The sequence below is a fragment of the Anomaloglossus baeobatrachus genome, chromosome 12 (genome assembly GCF_048569485.1).
Source record: "Anomaloglossus baeobatrachus isolate aAnoBae1 chromosome 12, aAnoBae1.hap1, whole genome shotgun sequence".
NCBI lineage: Eukaryota > Metazoa > Chordata > Amphibia > Anura > Aromobatidae > Anomaloglossus > Anomaloglossus baeobatrachus.
The window spans coordinates 145,528,908-145,548,778 of NC_134364.1; positions in this window are offsets into that span (position 1 = coordinate 145,528,908).

Sequence of the window (19,871 nt, forward strand, 5' to 3'; positions counted from 1 at the left end):
GGCGTCACAAACTTTCTAATCCCCTGTACATACTCCGCCCCCCTTTTTAATTCGAGTGTCCGCGCGGACCCCCCGGATCCGGAGACTCCTCGGGCCACCGCGGCTCCTGATCCGAGCGGCTCAGCCGCTGACACGGGGCGGTACAGAGGCATACTTGTGTGTCCACCGGGCCGAAGGATAACAAGCGTCCAGATAATGGATAATAGCAGATAAAACCTGTTTTCATGCGGCAAAACATTTCAGAAGGAAGGACGAACCCTAAAGGGGGCTTTTTTTTTTTGTTGCATCCTTATGAATGCTTTTCCAAATATAGGTATAAAGGGGACAACATTGTTGATGCCTCTTCTGTCTCTACTGTCAGCTTTGGGAGATTTAAAAGATTTTAGCAGGTGCCAAGCATTCTTCAACCACTGCTAAATGGCAAATATTAAAGTTTTCAAGTTTCGATTTGCCTGCTAAATGGTATGATCAGTAACTGCTTTATTCTAACCATATACATGTGTGGCGCCACTGACTATATCATGGTGCCACAGGGTACTGCAATCCTTACCCAGGGTGCAGGGCCTACCCCCCATGGTTCCAGGTTCCTAATAACCGGTGTTACACCATCAGCACAACAAATCCCAGCCACACCTCACATCAAACCTGTCAGACACACCAGTGGGTTGGTTAAGCTGGGATAGCGCCACCCACCTAGGGGTCAGGCAGACTGGTGGGAGGGAGGAAGTGGAGAGCAGAGCTTAGAGTCAGTTTGGAGTCAGCTCTCAAAGTGAGAGCGAGTTCTGTAGTAGCCCTCAGAGAGTGAGGAGTGGGGGAGTTATAGCTCCCAGGGAGGCGACAGGTTGTGTCGCAGACAGTGGTCCGGGACCGGAGGTAGCTACATTGGAGATGGTGCAACGGGCATAGCCTAGGAGGACTGTCGGCATCAGAACCCCAAAAGAACCGACTGGTACCGAGCACGGCGGGGTCCAGGACCCTAGGTCAGGAGCAGGTTCATCCGTCCTGATAATTAACCTGGGAGGTTGAGTATCTTCATGAACTTCCCTAAGAGCTCAGAGATTGAAGGCAACAGCACAGCGCGGGGGATAGGGTTTCCCAGAAAAGCAGCCCAACTGAAATCCCAAGTGCCAGCCATCAAGATCCCAGCTGCCATACACACGGGTAGCGGGACCCCAACAGCTTCACGCCACGGGTCTACAACGAATACTAAAATTGTGCACGGAGGCAAAGGTCCGGACTATCAAGTGACACCAGTGGGAGCGGACACCTGGATGGGCCCCCCTGTAGTGAATGGATGCACAGAGACTTTGGTGTATCTTCAGTGTGAGAGTCTGCTTTGTAATCCTCATCCAGCACCACTACTACCCACAGTGAGTACTCTGTTTCCCCTGCACCCTGCGCTCCCCAGCATTCACCAAAACCCCAGAGGCCGGGGCCTTCCCTACCTGTGGAGGGACTGAGATCTAGCTGCCCCACACCATCTGCCCCGGTACTCCCATCAGTACTCCCCTTTACCGCAACCTGCAGGTGGCGTCACATACATTTATCCCCTGTAAATACCCCTTTACATTTGAGTGGCCGCAAGCCCCGGGTCCGGAGACCCTCGAGCCACAGTAACCCCGGATCCGAGCAGTTCGACTGCTGCAGGGACGGCACACCTTCAAATTCCTGGCATCACAAACAGGATAAGAACTGGACTCACTAACCCGGGTGATGTGCGCCTTGCAGAACTGTCCAAATCCGAACTGTAACTGTTAATTTGCTTTGCCGCCATTTTGCCCGCCATTTTGGCGCGAAAAACAACAACTGTGCCATTATCCCCAGCAAAAGGGCGCAAAGCCGAAGCCCCGCCCCTTGTTCTGAAAGCGCGGCCGGAAACCGGTAGTGGCCGGACCCGGAAGTTCCCAGAGATCCCCTGTTCCAGAGAGCTTGGTGACGAAAACCAAGGGGGAGCAGGAAGATGTCAGCGCCGGATGATGGGAGCGTAGTAGCGCTTCCCCCGCCAGATTAAGGTAACACGGATGCATCGGGGGTCGCTCCGGTCGCACGAATGGTAGCGCCCGAGGCCAAAGTGGCTGCACTTTGGCCTCGGGCGCTACCGCTCGTGCGACCGGAGGCCAAATGCTGATCACCTTACCTTATGTGCCGTGTGCTGCCAGGTTAGTTACCCCAGAATGATGGCCTGACGCCCTGCAGGGATTCAAGAGGAAGATCTGCACTGTCCTAGATATGTATGCAATTGTGACGCCCCTGGACTATCAGGTCGTAACAGGGTACTGCACAATCTGCCCTTCCGTGCAGTATTCCACCTCCCTCTTGGTTCTGGGTCTCTATCTAATAGTGTTTCCTCCAACAGCAAATCAAATCCTAGATACACCCTGCACCACACCCACCAGGCACACCAGTAGACAGCTTGAGTGGAATAGAGTCGCCCACCTGGGGGTCAGGAAGAAGAGGTGAGGAGTGTAGTGAGTTGGGAAGTAGCCCTCGAGCTGTGAGGAGCTCAGAGGAGGTCGGGAGCGGTGGCTCCTAGAGAAGCTGTCCAGGCTGCAGACGGTGGACTGGGCCTAGAGGAGTCGGACCCCCGGTCGCAGGGGATTGTGGCAAAGTGTCTGGACTTGTCGAGGAGGACAGCCGGCAGCCAAGCACTGTCACCGGTCCGGGACCGAAGACACGACGGGGTACACGGACCCTAGGTCGGGGAGTAGCTTTAGGCAACCCGACAATTCACCTGAGGAGAACGGAGACTTTATGATCTGTTCCCACCCACTCCAGAATCGGGGCATTAGCGCAACGAGGGGGATAGGACTTTCCAATTCAAAACGGTCCAGAAAATAACAAGCGTGAGCCCTGAGAACAAGCTCCCACACTTAGCCATAATGGGGAGCGGGGCCCGGCCAGTTTCATACTACTGGGCCACCAAGTTGAAGTTAAACTTAGTGCCAGAAGGCAGGTCATGGATGACCAGGCAACACTATAGGGGACGGGACCCGGACAAGCTCCCCTCAGCGGCAGCGGTACCCAGAGACTTGGTTTACCCAGTTGTCAGCATCTGTTTATGAACTGAGTGAGTACGAGAGTTACCCCTGTGACCCATGGCACCCCTCACCGAGTCCCGGGGCGTCCCCCCTACCTGTGGAGGGCTACGACACCTTGCTGCCCCATTGCATCACCCCGGGTAGTCCCAACGGCAGCGGCGGTACTCCCCAAATTACCGTACACCACGGGTGGCATCACGAACTATACATCAACTCCCCTGTAAATACCCCCTTTCATTTGAGTTGCTGCACGACCCCAGGGTCCGGAGACTCTCGAGCCACAGCGAACCCGGATCTGAGCAGCTCGACTGCTTCCACGGGGCGGCACACAATAACCGGTCGGCAGCGAGCGTCTGTAGTACTCAGACAGTTAACAGGCGCAGCCGAGCTGGAGATAGAGAACTGGACAGATCAGGGCGGGCCTCGGTAACCGCCATCTTTGAAAGACTGAAAGCCGCATTTGAGACCCGCACTGAGGCTGAGCTGGGGATGAGATTTTACAGATGCAAACAGCGCCCCAGGACAGCATTAGAGACTATGCCTTAAGATTGCAAGCGGCGCTGCGGGCTTTGAAACTGCTTAACACCATCAGTGAGCAGGAGGGGAATAGGATGCTTGTCGAGTAGTTCCTGCAGGGCCTGGGGTCAGTGGAAGACCGCAAGCAGCTATGGCTGTGGACCCTCGAACATCCTGGGATGGACTTTGCCGTTTTGAAGGACCGGGCCATCAAGGCTTTGCAACCTCCAGAGGCTACTGACTCTCTCCCACTGTCCTGGCAAAACCAAAACCTCCGGCAGTGCCTTCGGGCGTTTCCAATGATTTAACTTTACAGGCGCAGCAGCTGAGCAACGATGTCGCCAGGATCCTAAAGGCGATGCAGCGCCAACCAAAGACCAAGTGTGACGCCCTGGACTAGCCAGGTAGTCACAGACATAACACTTTACACCCCCCCTCCCCTAGACAGTTACACCAGTCAAACAAAAACCCTTGTTGCCTCCCTCCAGGGTCTGATGTCCACACCAGGTGGGGCGGAGCCAGGTGGTTGGCCCCACCCACCGAGCAGTTCACAGGTCTGGAGGCGGGAAAAGCAGTTAGTTGAGTTGAGAAGTGGAGAGTTAGAGTTTGGAGGTGAAAGTGAGAGGACAGAAACTGCAAGTGTCTGGGTAGGGGCCCAGACACAAACAGCAAGGTTGGCAGATGGTGGTGGCCATCTGCAGGAGTTAGTGAATCTCTGCAGAGCCGTAGGACCGGGGTCGGGCGTTGGCCCGCCGGTACCGAACCGGGGAGCGGAGTGAAGCTAAGCACACAGGCAGGGCCATCAGACCCCGACCAGGCTTGGAGCCGCCGACAATCGTCAAATCCGAGTGTGCCAGGAACCCCAGGGATTTCCCAACAACCAAGACCCGACAGAAGGCAACAGTCCACACCGAGAGGATATACAGCCACCGCCATAGGCAAGAGATCTAAGGGCCAGCGCCTGCGGGCAAAATGGGCTCCTACGGCACCTATACGCCGGGGAGCGGACTACCGGTGGGCAACCACAGGAGTCAGAACATTCTAACAGGTGCAGGGAAAGACAGCCACCATCAGCCGTCCGGGGAGAGCACAACACTGCAGCCGGCTGCGGGACCCGTCCATCCAGCCGTTTTGTTTACCAGAGACTCTATCATTGACTGTCTGAGTGAGTGCACCAGTGCCATCCGGCACCGCGCCGCGCTGTCCCTGCAACCCTGCACCCCCCAGCCATCCAGCCTCCCCGTATCACCACCGGGCCCCGGGATCACCAACCCCTACCCATGGAGGGGACAACATCCTAGCTGCTCTCTACCATCCTTCCCGGGATCCCCGTCACCAGCAGCGGTGGTGCTAATAATCACCATGACCCGTGGGTGGCGTCACGAACTGTCTCCCTAAACAAACCATTCCTTTTCACTCACGGGTGAGGAGCGCTGCTCGAGTCCCCGGGTCCGGCCCACCGCTCGAGCCACCGAGCAGCAGCAGCAGAAACCCCGGACCCGAGCGTGGCGAGCGCGCCCCTCCGCCCGCGACACAAGCAGGTGGAGAAGATCCAGCTCGCTGACTGCCTGGATAAGAGGAAAGACCTCGACATACAGAGGAAGGAACAGCGACCGGTATGGACAGCTTGTCTGTTATAAGTGTAATAAGACTGGTCATTATGCCCGGTACTGTCCTTTAAACGGGCAACCCCTGGGATCAAGGGCCAATCCCCAGGAATAAACCAACATGGCCCAGCGGACTGGCGGGAGCAGTATGTGGGAGGCAAGCCCATCGTTTCTCTCACCTTGGATGGGATTCCGACCTCCGCACTCGTTGATACCGTCTCTCAGGTAACAATACCCCATACACTGTACAAGAAATTCTGGTCAGATGACGAAGTCACCCCAACAGATCACGTCCTCACCATCTATGCCGTCAATGGGTTACCAGTGATTCAAATAGGGTTCAAGGAGGTGACCATTAAGGTGGGCCGGGTGGAGTTAGTGTAGCGCCCTGGAGAACTAGGCACATTTAAGCCCCCACATAACACCAGTCCCCAAAAGGTGACAGCAGCCAACCTGAAACCCTAGTCACCACCCGCAGGGCAAGACAGACACACCAGTGGGTGGGACCAGGCGGTTAGGAAACGCCCACCTAGGGGTCTAGACAGCCTGGGGCGGGAAAAACAGTCAGTTTTCAGATAAGTTTAGGTCGAGTTCAAGTGCAGAGTGAAGGTGCATCTGACAGGTGCCAGGGTAGGAGCCCTGACACCTTGGCTAGGCGGCAGACGGTAGCCAGAGTCTGTAGGAGACGGGAAGATGGCTGCGGGGATCCAGAGTGGACCGGGACAGGGTTGTAACCCGCCGGTGCAGCCACCGGAGAACCGACTAGAAACCGTACGCACAGAGGGGGTACTTGGACCCTGAAGCCAGGACCGGCACCTGCAGCCTAGCTAATTAACAAATTGAGGGCCGAATTATAGGTCCTGTCCCAACCTAAGTCCCGAAAAGTAGACAACCACCCACAGAGAGTGATAGGGCAACCGCCAGGGCCCGTAGATCACAAGGGTCAGCGTCAGCGGGCACGGCTCCCAACCAAAAGGACCGGACTGTGTTTCACGCCGCGAAGTCCACACATTACAAAACACAGTGCAGAGGAAAAGTGACACAGACCACCAGCCCAGGTGTGGGACCAGAGTACACCCGGCCGCGGCGGCCGGCCACCAACACCTTGGTTTACCGATTGGACTTGTGTGAAGTTATTTCAATCGTGAGTACATTGATATTCCCCGGTCCATCCGGGCGCGCCGGCCAATGCAGTCGCCATCCTTAGCACAGAAACACCGGGCCCCCGGGCATCCATCTCTACCCACAGAGGGGTTAACATCCTGCTGCCAACCCATCGTCCCTGGGTGCCCCACAACAGCAGCGGTGGTGCCACACTTCGCCACACACTGTGGGTGGCGTCACAGACTGTTTACAGAAAACCCCTTACAAATACGTCCCCTTTTATTTGAAGGGTCCGCGCGACCCCCGGGTCTGGTAGAATCCCTCGAGCCACCCTGCGGATCCGGATCCGAGCAGCCTAGCTGCTGGCCCGCGGGCGGCACACCTACCTCATACGAGCCAGACCTGAAAGGTGTCCAGTAGACTTGGAGATAGAAGTTGAAACTCTTGAAATTGACTTATCAGTAGAGTTGAGCGCGGTTTGAGGTTCGAGGTTCTCCCGTTCTAGGCTCGAGTGATTTTGGGGCCTGTTCTAGATCGAACTAGAACTCAAGCTTTTTGCAAAAGCTCGATAGTTCTAGAAACGTTCGAGAACGGTTCTAGCAGCAAAAAAAACAGCTAATTCCTAGCTGGCTTTCCGCTGTAATAGTGTAAGTCACTCTGTGACTCACACTATTATGACATTTCAGTGTATAGTGTACGTGAACAGCGCCTTCAGATCACTGCTGTTTGTATAATGGCGATCACCATTTTTTTTTTTTTTCCTTGTCTTCCTTCCCTAAGCGCGCGCGTCTTGTGGGGCGGGCCAGCATGTCAGCCAATCCAAGACACACACACAGCTAAGTGGACTTTTAGCCAGAGAAGCAACGGCATGTGTGATAGGATGTCCATGTCACATGTCCCTGCATTATAAAAACGAGTATCTGGCCATCCGGACGCCATTATCTCTTCTGCGTCCTTGGTGTCAGACATCACTGGCGCAGCTCCGTCCTTTGTCCTATCGCCGATACAGCTGTATGCGCTCCATACACAGCGCTGGACAGCTTAGGGATAGCACTTTCTATAAGTCCTTTTAAGGGCTCGTACCGGCAGGGTCAGAGCCATAGGTGACAGGTCCTGAAAACAGAGACAGCGTCTGTGAAGCTAAGGTCAGGGATTTCCTCGCTGCATTTCCCCATTAGGAGGGAATAGAAAGGCAGGCTTCCATTCCTCTACCCAGAGCCCCACAATCCTGGCACTGTACCCTCCTGTCCTCTGCACACTCCAACTCATTATAACTAAGCCATTATACTAGCAAACACTCAGTGTACCTAGTGTCATCCTAAACGTGGCTATTGAACTTTGCTATAGTCACACTAGTGCAAAGACATTTGCAGCACCTCTACCTGCATTGCACACTCCAACTCATTATAACTAAGCCATTATACTAGCAAACACTCAGTGTACCTAGTGGCATCCTAAACGTGGCTATTGGACTTTGCTATAGTCCCACTAGTGCAAAGATATTTGCAGCACCTCTGCCTGCATTGCACACTCCAACTCATTATAACTAAGCCATTATACTAGCAAACACTCAGTGTACCTAGTGGCATCCTAAACGTGGCTATTGGACTTTTGTCTAGTCACACTAGTGCAAAGACATTTGCAGCACCTCTACCTGCATTGCACACTCCAACTCATTATAACTAAGCCATTATACTAGCAAACACTCAGTGTACCTAGTGGCATCCTAAACGTGGCTATTGGACTTTGCTATAGTCCCACTAGTGCAAAGATATTTACAGCACCTCTGCCTGCATTGCACACTCCAACTCATTATAACTAAGCCATTATACTAGCAAACACTCAGTGTACCTAGTGGCATCCTAAACGTGGCTATTGGACTTTTGTCTAGTCACACTAGTGCAAAGATATTTGCAGCACCTCTGCCTGCATTGCACACTCCAACTCATTATAACTAAGCCATTATACTAGCAAACACTCAGTGTACCTAGTGGCATCCTAAACGTGGCTATTGGACTTTTGTCTAGTCACACTAGTGCAAAGACATTTGCAGCACCTCTACCTGCATTGCACACTCCAACTCATTATAACTAAGCCATTATACTAGCAAACACTCAGTGTACCTAGTGGCATCCTAAACGTGGCTATTGGACTTTGCTATAGTCCCACTAGTGCAAAGATATTTGCAGCACCTCTGCCTGCATTGCACACTCCAACTCATTATAACTAAGCCATTATACTAGCAAACACTCAGTGTACCTAGTGGCATCCTAAACGTGGCTATTGGACTTTTGTCTAGTCACACTAGTGCAAAGACATTTGCAGCACCTCTGCCTGCATTGCACACTCCAACTCATTATAACTAAGCCATTATACTAGCAATTGATGCTGCCAGTTTAAGGGCCGTAGTTGCAATGTCAGGGATATTTATTCTTTATTATTCTGCTGTTAATAAAGCTAGACCACCGCTGCAATCTACACCACCTCTCAATTTTTACTACCACATTTTAAGTGCACAATCTTGTCGCAATCAACATGAGTGGCAAAATGACAGATGCTGGTGGAGAGGGGAAGAGGCGTGGTAGAAAAGGAAAAAAAGGGTTTGTCCGTGGGGAAGGTGGCAAAGCTCCATTATCATCTGCTGAAGAGAGACCATCTACCAGCAAAAGTAAGATGTCTACTACTTACCGTGGACAATCCGATGTGCTCCCTTTTTTACGGACACGAACAACAGGAACAAAGGTAGATGATGGCCAAAAAAGGAAAATGCTTGAATGGATCTCAAGTGGTCCAACAAGTGCCCTCTCAGCCACTTCAAGTACCGCATCCAAAAAACACCAGTCTTCTGAGTTGTCATCCCAATCAAACATGCTTTCTCCCAGCTCTGAAGTCTCCATCAGCCCTGCACAGTATGGTGGAACTGAGATGGCTGAGTCTGCAGAGCTGTTCAGTCACACTATAGCCTGGGAATCAGAGGTCTGCTCCCAAGCTACAGTGAGTACAGAACAGGAAATGGTCTGCAGTGATGCCCAGAACCTTTGTGACTCTGATTCAGGCCGTGAGGACCAAGTTTCTGAGCATAATCTTGACCCTTTGTCACAAACTGTAACACCTGTGGTTATAGACAATGAGGAACATACTGATGAAGATGAGACGCAGATACCCGATTGGGATGACAACTTAAATATTCGGTCAGGGCAAGAAGAGGCTCGGTCTAAGGGGGAGGGGAGTGCAAACACAACAATTGATGATGAAGTTCTAGATCCCACCTACTGTCAACCCACAGTCAGGCACTCGAGGAGGTCAACAGAGGTGGTGGAGGAGGATGCAACTGATGACGAAGTTACCTTGCGCCTTCCTGGACACAGTCGGAGTACTGGTAGCACGTCTACAACTGCATCATCAGCCACCACTCTGCCTCTGAGCATTATTCGGGGTGGATCAACAGGTCGCATGGCCTCTAAGCCTTGCCTAGCCTGGTCCTTTTTTGACATAGAAAAAGATCGCCCAAATTATGTGATCTGTAAAATTTGTCATGGTTCTCTTAGTAGAGGTCAAAACCTCAGCAGTTTGACAACTTCTTCCATGAATCGTCACATGAATAAATATCATATGTCCCGGTGGGAAGCTCACCGTGCTGCAATGCGGCCTAGCGGAGCGAACCATCCACCGCCTGCCCCTTCCAGTGCATCCGCGTGCTCTTCATCTTCTAGGACTGTGGGGACAGCTGTCACACCTGTTTTTCCACCCACAACTTCCACCACTGTAACCGCAACAGGCAGTTTGCTTGGTAGGTCGTCAGTTGGTTTGGAAGGGGAAACAAGTGAGTGTGTACAGCTCTCTCAGACATCGATAGCACCAACGTTGGATGAAGGCAACATCATGTCTCTGCCTGCACTTTCCTCACAAACCTGCATTTTTCCAGGGACACCCTACTCAACACCGTCTACACACAGAAGCCAGATCTCTGTCCCTCAGATGTGGTCAAACAAAAGGCCTCTTCCTGCGACCCATGACAAAGCTAAGAGGTTGACGCTATCCCTCTGTAAGCTGTTGGCTACCGAAATGCTGCCTTTCCGCCTAGTGGACACACAGGATTTTAGAGACCTTATGTCTGTCGCTGTGCCCCAGTACCAGATGCCTAGTCGCCACTACTTCTCTAAGAAAGGTGTGCCCGCGCTACACTAGCATGTCGCACACAACATCACCGCTTCCTTGAGAAACTCTGTGTGTGAACGGGTGCATTTCACCACCGATACTTGGACCAGTAAGCATGGACAGGGATGTTACATGTCGCTGACTGGGCACTGGATAACTATGGTGATAGATGGTGAAGGGTCTGCTGCACAAGTCATGCCGTCCCCACGACTTGTGTGTCAATCCTCTGTCTGTCCAATTTCCGCCACTGCTTCTGCATCCTCCACCTCATCTGGGTCCTCCACCTCCGCCCCAAGCCTGCCTGGTCAGGCCACCAGCGTTCTCACTGCGCAGAAGGAATCACGCACCCCTCATTACTATGCTGACAGCAGAGCGCAACGGCATCAGGCGGTCTTTAGCTTGACATGTCTTGGGAATAAGAGTCACACAGCTGAGGAGTTGTGGTCAGCTCTGCGGTCCGAGTTTAATAAATGGTTGTCTCCACTCAACCTGCAACCTGGTAAGGCCGTGTGCTGTAAACCTGGGTGCGGCCCTTCGCCTGGGCAAGGTGACACACGTACCTTGTATGGCTCACGTGTTGAACCTTGTCGTCCAGCAATTTTTAACACACTATCCCGGCCTAGATGGCCTTCTGAACAGGGCACGAAAACTGTCTGCTCACTTCCGCCGTTCAACCGCCGCAGCTGAGCGACTTGCATCGCTCCAGAAGTCTTTCGGCCTGCCGGTTCATCGCCTGAAATGCGATGTGCCGACACGCTGGAATTCAACTCTCCACATGTTACAGCGACTGTGGCAGCATCGCCGAGCCCTGGTGCAATACGTCATGACGTATAGCCTGGGCCAACGAGATGCAGAGGTGGGGCAGATCACCCTGATGGAGTGGTCTCAGATCAAGGACCTATGCACCCTTCTGCACAGTTTCGACATGGCGACGAATATGTTTAGCGCTGACAATGCCGTTATCAGCATGACGATTCCAGTCATTTACATGCTGGAGCAGACGCTAAACACTATTCGGAGTCAGGGGGTGGGACAACAGGAAGGGGATGAACTACAGGAGGATTCATATGCGCAAGACACAACAACATCACCAAGGTCCAGACGTTCATCATCACCAAGGCGCCAGGCATGGGACCATGGGGGACAGGGATCAACAAGGGCGCATTGTAGCAGGCGAGATGTTGAGGAAGGTGCAGGAGAACATGAAGAAATGGAGGACGAACTGTCCATGGACATGGAAGACTCAGCAGATGAGGGAGACCTTGGTCAAATTTCAGTTGAAAGAGGTTGGGGGGAGATGTCAGAGGAAGAAAGAACGGTTAGCACCTCTATGCCACAAACACAGCGTGGACTTGGTCCGCATGGCTGCGCAAGACACATGAGTGCCTTCTTGTTGCACTACCTACAACATGACCCTCGTATTGTCAAAATTAGAAGTGATGATGACTACTGGATTGCCACACTATTAGATCCCCGGTACAAGTCCAAATTTTGTGACATAATTCCAGCCATAGAAAGGGACGCACGTATGCAGGAGTATCAGCAGAAGCTGTTACTCGATCTTAGCTCGGCTTTTCCACCAAAAAACCGTGCAGGTGCAGGGAGTGAATCTCCCAGTTGTAACTTGACAAACATGGGACGGTCTCGTCATCTTCAACAGTCTACCCGTACCAGTAGGACCGTATCTGGTGCTGGTAACAGCAATTTTATGGAATCTTTTCATAATTTTTTTAGACCCTCTTTTGCAAGGCCACCAGAGACAACAAGTCTGACACATAGTCAACGGCTGGAGAGGATGATACAGGGTATCTCCAAATGAACATCGATGCCATGACTTTGCAAATGGAGCCTTGCTCCTTTTGGGCTTCAAATCTAGAAAAATAGCCAGAGCTCTCAACTTACGCCTTGGAGATTTTGTCGTGTCCAGCTGCCAGCGTTGTCTCTGAACGTGTCTTCAGTGCTGCTGGGTGTGTGCTGACAGATAAGCGCACGCGTCTGTCCAGTGACAATGTGGACAGACTGACGTTCATCAAAATGAACAAGTCATGGATCCAGAAGGAATTTACTACCCCTGTGTCATCCTGGGGAGAGTAAATGCTTGTGGATTTGGAATGTGCTTGATGCAAATCAAAACATCCTGTTTGCAACTAGGGCACAAGTGCTGCCACTAAAAGGGGTGGGTGTGTGTGGGGCCCAATTTTTTGAAAAAAGGGAGACTCCGCTTGAAGTCACCCTTGCTTGCTGTGTTTTTTAAAAGGAGCCAAGATGAACAGAGCTGGGATCAGGAAAGACTTTGCTACCTACCCCGGTGTCATCCTGGGGACGGTTAATTATGGCGTATTTTTGAATGTGCTTGATGCAAATCTAGCTGTGAAGTGTACAACTGGGGCACAACTGCTGTCACTGAAGGGGTGGGTGTGTGTGTGGGGCCCAATTTTTGGAAAAAAGGGAGACTCCGCTTGGAGTAACCCTTGCTTGCTGTGTTTTTTAAAAGGAGCCAAGATGAACAGAGCTGGGATCAGGAAAGACTTTGCTACCTACCCTGGTGTCATCCTGGGGACGGTTAATTATGGCGTATTTTTGAATGTGCTTGATGCAAATCTAGCTGTGAAGTGTACAACTGGGGCACAACTGCTGCCACTGAAGGGGTGGGTGTGTGTGGGGCCCAATTTTTGGAAAAAAGGGAGACTCCGCTTGGAGTAACCCTTGCTTGCTGTGTTTTTTAAAAGGAGCCAAGATGAACAGAGCTAGGATCAGGAAAGACTTTGCTACCGACCCTGGTGTCATCCTGGGGACGGTTAATTATGGCGTATTTTTGAATGTGCTTGATGCAAATCTAGCTGTGAAGTGTACAACTGGGGCACAACTGCTGCCACTGAAGGGGTGGGTGTGTGTGGGGCCCAATTTTTGGAAAAAAGGGAGACTCCGCTTGGAGTAACCCTTGCTTGCTGTGTTTTTTAAAAGGAGCCAAGATGAACAGAGCTGGGATCAGGAAAGACTTTGCTACCTACCCTGGTGTCATCCTGGGGACGGTTAATTATGGCGTATTTTTGAATGTGCTTGATGCAAATCTAGCTGTGAAGTGTACAGCTGGTGCACAACTGCTGCCACTGAAGGGGTGGGTGTGTGTGGGGCCCAATTTTTGGAAAAAAGGGAGACTCCGCTTGGAGTAACCCTTGCTTGCTGTGTTTTTTAAAAGGAGCCAAGATGAACAGAGCTGGGATCAGGAAAGACTTTGCTACCTACCCTGGTGTCATCCTGGGGACGGTTAATTATGGCGTATTTTTGAATGTGCTTGATGCAAATCTAGCTGTGAAGTGTACAACTGGGGCACAACTGCTGCCACTGAAGGGGTGGGTGTGTGTGGGGCCCAATTTTTGGAAAAAAGGGAGACTCCGCTTGGAGTAACCCTTGCTTGCTGTGTTTTTTTAAAAGGAGCCAAGATGAACAGAGCTGGGATCAGGAAAGACTTTGCTACCTACCCTGGTGTCATCCTGGGGACGGTTAATTATGGCGTATTTTTGAATGTGCTTGATGCAAATCTAGCTGTGAAGTGTACAACTGGGGCACAACTGCTGCCACTGAAGGGGTGGGTGTGTGTGGGGCCCAATTTTTGGAAAAAAGGTAGACTCCGCTTGGAGTAACCCTTGCTTGCTGTGTTTTTTAAAAGGAGCCAAGATGAACAGAGCTGGGATCAGGAAAGACTTTGCTACCTACCCTGGTGTCATCCTGGGGACGGTTAATTATGGCGTATTTTTGAATGTGCTTGATGCAAATCTAGTTGTGAAGTGTACAACTGGGGCACAACTGCTGCCACTGAAGGGGTGGGTGTGTGTGGGGCCCAATTTTTGGAAAAAAGGGAGACTCCGCTTGGAGTAACCCTTGCTTGCTGTGTTTTTTAAAAGGAGCCAAGATGAACAGAGCTGGGATCAGGAAAGACTTTGCTACCTACCCTGGTGTCATCCTGGGGACGGTTAATTATGGCGTTTTTTTGAATGTGCTTGATGCAAATCTAGCTGTGAAGTGTACAACTGGGGCACAACTGCTGCCACTGAAGGGGTGGGTGTGTGTGGGGCCCAATTTTTGGAAAAAAGGGAGACTCCGCTTGGAGTAACCCTTGCTTGCTGTGTTTTTTAAAAGGAGCCAAGATGAACAGAGCTGGGATCAGGAAAGACTTTGCGCCCTACCCCGGTGTCATCCTGGGGACGGTTAAGAATGGCGTATTTTTGAATGTGCTTGATGCAAATCTAGCTGTGAAGTGTACAACTGGGGCACAACTGCTGCCACTGAATGGGTGGGTGTGTGTGGGGCCCAATTTTTGGAAAAAAAGGGAGACTACGCTTGGAGTCACCTTGCGGTGTGTTACATGATTTTAGAAGGGCGTGCCATGCCTATATCTGTGTCTCCTCCTCTTTTTCCTTGTCCTGCTCTTTTGTTTTCACATGAGTATATGTCCTTGTCACTTTCTCATGTGTTTGTGTTGTGTTGTGAGTTGTTTGTCACCTTTTGGACACCTTTGAGGGTGTTTTCTAGGTGTTTTTATGTGTTTGTGAATGCCTGCCATAGTTTCCTATGCGGTTCGAGTTCGGTTCGTCGAACGTTCGACGAACCGAACTCGAACGGGACCTCCGTTCGGCGAACCGACCTCGAGCCGAACCGGGACCGGTTCGCTCATCTCTACTTATCAGCTACAGATTGGGACTCCAAACGCCGAGTTCAATACAAGCAGATCCAAGAGTATGTTGCACAGAATCTGAATCAAAGCAGAGGCTCCTAACCAAAGGACCGGGAATGGGCTCCTGCATTACACACCAGGCAGTCCCATCTACAAACAGTGCAGAGGAGAGAGACTTTGACTACCAATCCCGGGTGTGGGACCAGATACACCCGTCTGCGGCAGCCGGCCATCATCACCTTTTTTTACCACAGGACTTGTGTGCTTTCTTCCACCATGAGTAACATCCCTGGCCTGGCGGGGTGCGCCGGCCCCTGCATTCGCAATCCTCAGCATAAAGACACTGGGCCCCGGGGCATCCATCCGTACCCACGGAGGGGTTAACATCCAGCTGCCATCACATCTCCCCGGGTCTCCCTTAATTGCAGCAGTGGTGCCATACCTCACTACACACCGTGGGTGGCGTCACAGACAACCTACAACCAACCCCGTACAAAACATCCCCCATTTTATTCAGAGTGACCGCACGACCCCCGAGATGGGAGAACCCCTTGAGCCGCACAGTAGGTCCGGATCCGAGCAGCAGCCGCTGCTGGTGTGGGGGCGGCACATTAGAGCGTCAAGGACTCATAGTAGTACAAAATGACTCTAGTGACCGGAACCCTAAAATGATTTTGGGCACAAATGTTATTGAGAATTGTATTGGGGAAGTACTGTTTTTGCTTCGACAGCTCTCTGAAACTGCAGGAGCAGGGCGACAGTGGGTCCTGCAATGGGAAATCCGTGCCCTCCTGCAGCGGCAACAGGTAAATTTATCCGGTGGAGAAATTGGTGGTGTGCGGGTGATGGATGTAGCCCCTCTTGTAGTGCCCCCGAGGAGTGAAATGATGATATGGTGCAGGGCAGCTGTAGGTTCCCGTGGACAGGATTATCAGGCAGTGGTGGAGTCTCTGCCCTCAGAACACTGGCCCACAGTCTTGAGAGCCAGAGGAGTGGTTGATGTGAGTCGCCCACCCCAGGGCTGTGGGACACCCGGTGCCGGGCCGGACTAGTCCGGGGGTCGTCAGTGGTGGCGGGGCCCGACTCCGTGACCCTAGTGGGTGTCAATTAAATATGGCTGGTGACTTGGGGTGAATAAAGTTTGTGTTCGTGACGCCACCTGTGGTATGCGGCTATTAAGCCGCCGCTGCTGTATGGGGCCTCCGGGGTGATGGAATGGCAGCAATGATGGTACTGCTCCCCACAGGTGGAGCGGTATCCCGGGGCACAGTTAGTGCTCGTGAGAGTCTATGGTGCGGTGGAAGTCTACGCAGGCGACAATAACTGAGACAACACCAGAGGGTGCAATTCCAAGGTCTTTACTCACACTTCCTGGGCTTAAGCACACTGGTGCCTCTGGACTGCTGAGACCCACTGTCAGGGACCTCCGCCGATCGTGGGTAATTCCTGGAATAAAAGCCGGTACCCTTCTCTCAAGTGTCTCTGTCTGCAGCAGTCTCCTTAAACCTTGCCTTTGTAGGATGAACCTGGCTCGGCCTCCACAACAGCCTCCGGGCTGGGAGCTCGCCTGTCGGTTATTTGCCCCTTTTCTAGAGGTTCTGCTGTGGGCTATGGCCCGGGGAGTTTGCAACTTTCCCTGGGCCTCGGTTTTTACTGTTGGAGATGATTTTTCACTCCTTCGGTTTCTAGGGACCGTCCCCTGTTGCAGCTTGATCCCTCCACCGATGTTCCTGTGGAACAGGCCACCAGCTCAAAAGCTCTCAGTGGCCCTGGAATCCCTTCTCTTCCTCTGCTTGGTGTCACCTGGACCCTCTGAGTCCCAGGTTCTTCACCAGGAAGCGTCACTTTCTTCTCTTAGCTCCTGTCTGACTAGAGCTTTCTTTCTGCTTCTCCTTCTCGTCTGCCTCCCGCAGACCTCCTCCTCCTTCCTCCCTCTCCAACTTCAACTTCTCACTCACCCAACTTGACCTTCCTTTCTCTGTCTACTCTCTGGTGGCTCCTCCCACCTCCCCAGTTGCTAAGCTGTACCCTATAGGAGCAGGGATGGGTCTTACGGCCCCTTCCAGCATGCAGCATGGGAGGGTTACTGCCACTGTCCCTGGTCCCAGTGTGTACCTAACAATGGGTGTAGTGTAGATTTGCCTGGGGACCGGCGTTCACTCCTTTCCTTACCCAGTATGGGACATCACACCGCTGGATGGGGTGCAATGTTCCTGTGGCGACGGAAGCCTCAGGGGCGCCACACTCCCCCACAGCGAATCCCAGCACATCCTCAGGCTGAAAAACAACAGAAAAATTTGGAAGGAATTGCAAAATTTTTGTTATGCATAACATAAAACAATAAAACTTTTCTTCCCTTTATGGGAGGCACAGACACTTTAACGTTGCAAACTTTCTTATAAAGAAACTCTAAGTGTGCACTTCCAGTCCGCACGGTTTGGCACTTCCACCATAATTCTGGTAGGGGGCACAACAGGTGCAACTATTTACATAGGGATCTTCTGACCACACAGTCCAGTGGCCCAAAACGTCTTTTAACTTTCTTAACTTAGGGGGGTTGCAAAGAAAACGAACCAACCACTAAGTCCAGTGGCCTGGTAACACAGGACACATATACATTCACCGGGGACCAAATTCCAGTTCCGTGGCCCGGTAACACATAAACAAGGGGGGTGACTTCTTCAAAAAGCACAAGGGGCAGTAAGGCAGGAAAGGGTGTCATCTTCAAAAAGAACATGAGGGCAAAACAAAAGGGACATCTTTACAAAGGGATGAGGGGCAGACAGGGGCTATATACAGTTCTGCTACATCTTCATTCCTTTACTCTTCAATGCTGGGGTCCTTGGGGTCCCGCTTTGGCAGGGCCCTAGGCAGCATGTAAGCCATGGAGATCCTCGTCTGAGTGGCTGTAGCAGGCCTGCTGCAAAGTTCTGCAGCCTGGGCCTGCTCTGAGGTAGTGCTGCTGGCGGGGGCGGTACTGCACGCTGGCATAGTGCGGCGCCACTCCGGTTCTTCTGGGGCTGCCTCCTCCCGCAAGATGTGAACACTCAGGGCATACCAGCCACGGCTCCCCATCAGCCTGGTGTATTCCACCATGTCACCAGGCTTAGCATCGCGCCCTGGGTGGCCTCTGGACAGATGCTCCTCTATGTCCCGGCGGGCAACAAACACGTCTTTGCCCAGACCGGGCTCTCGGATAAAGCCCCAGCCGCCTTCCTGCCTGAAGTCGTTGACCTGGCCCCTTCTCGCCGGACCCTGGGATCCTTTTCAGGCCTTCCGGATCTGTGCTTTGGAGGCCAGGTTGGACGCCTCCACGGCACTCCGCTTCTCCTCCCGGAGCTCCCGCTCTTGCTGGAACAGCTCCACTTGGCGGGCGCAGGCTATCCCTTTTGCCAGCGGGGTTTCGGCAGGGCGCAGGGGCCGGGCCAGTCCCAGATCACGGACCGGAGTGGCATCCCAATTCACCCCGGGTGAGCACACATCTATCAGGGCGATAGGAGGGCTCGGCAAGGGGCCCACCAACTCATCGGGGCCCGCTGGGGCCTGGGAGCCTTCAGCGCTGCTGGGGGCTGCTGGGCGTGCTGTGGCTAGGGTGCGGTCGGCGGACGCCTCCTGCAAGCGTGCAGGAGGGCTGGGCTGGGACACTTCGCCATACCAGGGGCTCAGGCAGGCAGGGGCAACATGCAGCTTACCCAGGTCCAGTACCGCGGCCTGTTCTCGGTGGCCCACGACTTCTGCTGCCGCCTGGTTCTGCTTGGCACTCGCTCTCTGCTATGCGCGCTCCACCCGCCGTCCCACTTCAGCCTGAAGGGCACTCAGCCTCCGGGTGAGGAGCTCGACTTCCTCTCTCAGGAACTCTAGTCCAGGTTCCAGCCTCTGGGTCGCCGGGGTGTCTGGCTGCAGCTTCTCCGCCATGCTGCTTGCCTGGGGACCGTCTTCTACCACTCTGCTCGGGTGCTCGACCACGCCACTCGGCTGCACCCTTTCCCTTCTTGGAGGCGGGGCCGGAGGCTGCACCAGTATCTGGCACCAGACTGGCGCCCAGCCAATCACGGCCGGCACCGCTCCGCTTGCAATCAGGTACATTTTCTTTATCTGCTGGTCTGGCATTTAGACTCGGGTTGCCAGCCAGCCAGCTTTTCTAGGCGCCATATCTTCTTCCTCCACTCTCCATTGCGGGCACCGCTTCGCGCTCTTCTCTTAGACAAGGGGGCGGGGCTTCTTTTTGCGCTCTTTCTGCAGGCACGCCCCCCTTCTTCCCGCGCTCAGTGGCTTCAATGGCGGCAGTTTCTCACAGTAAAACACAGGCTATTTCACGGTTCTTTAAGGCACACAGTACCCGGTGGGACCGGGCACGAAATCCTGTTTGTGCCGCCAAAGTTGACTCGCCCACCCCAGGGCTATGGGACACCCGGTGCCGGGCCGGACTAGTCCGGGGGTCATCAGTGGTGGCGGGGCCCGACTCCGTGGCCCTGGTGGGTGTCAATTAAATATGGCTGGTGACTTGGGGTGAATAAAGTTTGTGTTCGTGACGCCACCTGTGGTATGCGGCTATTAAGCCGGCGCTGCTGTATGGGGCCTCCGGGGTGATGGAATGGCAGCAATGATGGTACTTCTCCCCACAGGTGGAGTGGTACCCCGGAGCACAGTTAGTGCTCGTGAGAGTCTATGGTGTGGTGGAAGTCTATGCAGGCGACAATAACTGAGACAACACCAGAGGGTGAAATTCCAAGGTCTTTACACACACTTCCTGGGCTTAAGCACACTGGTGTC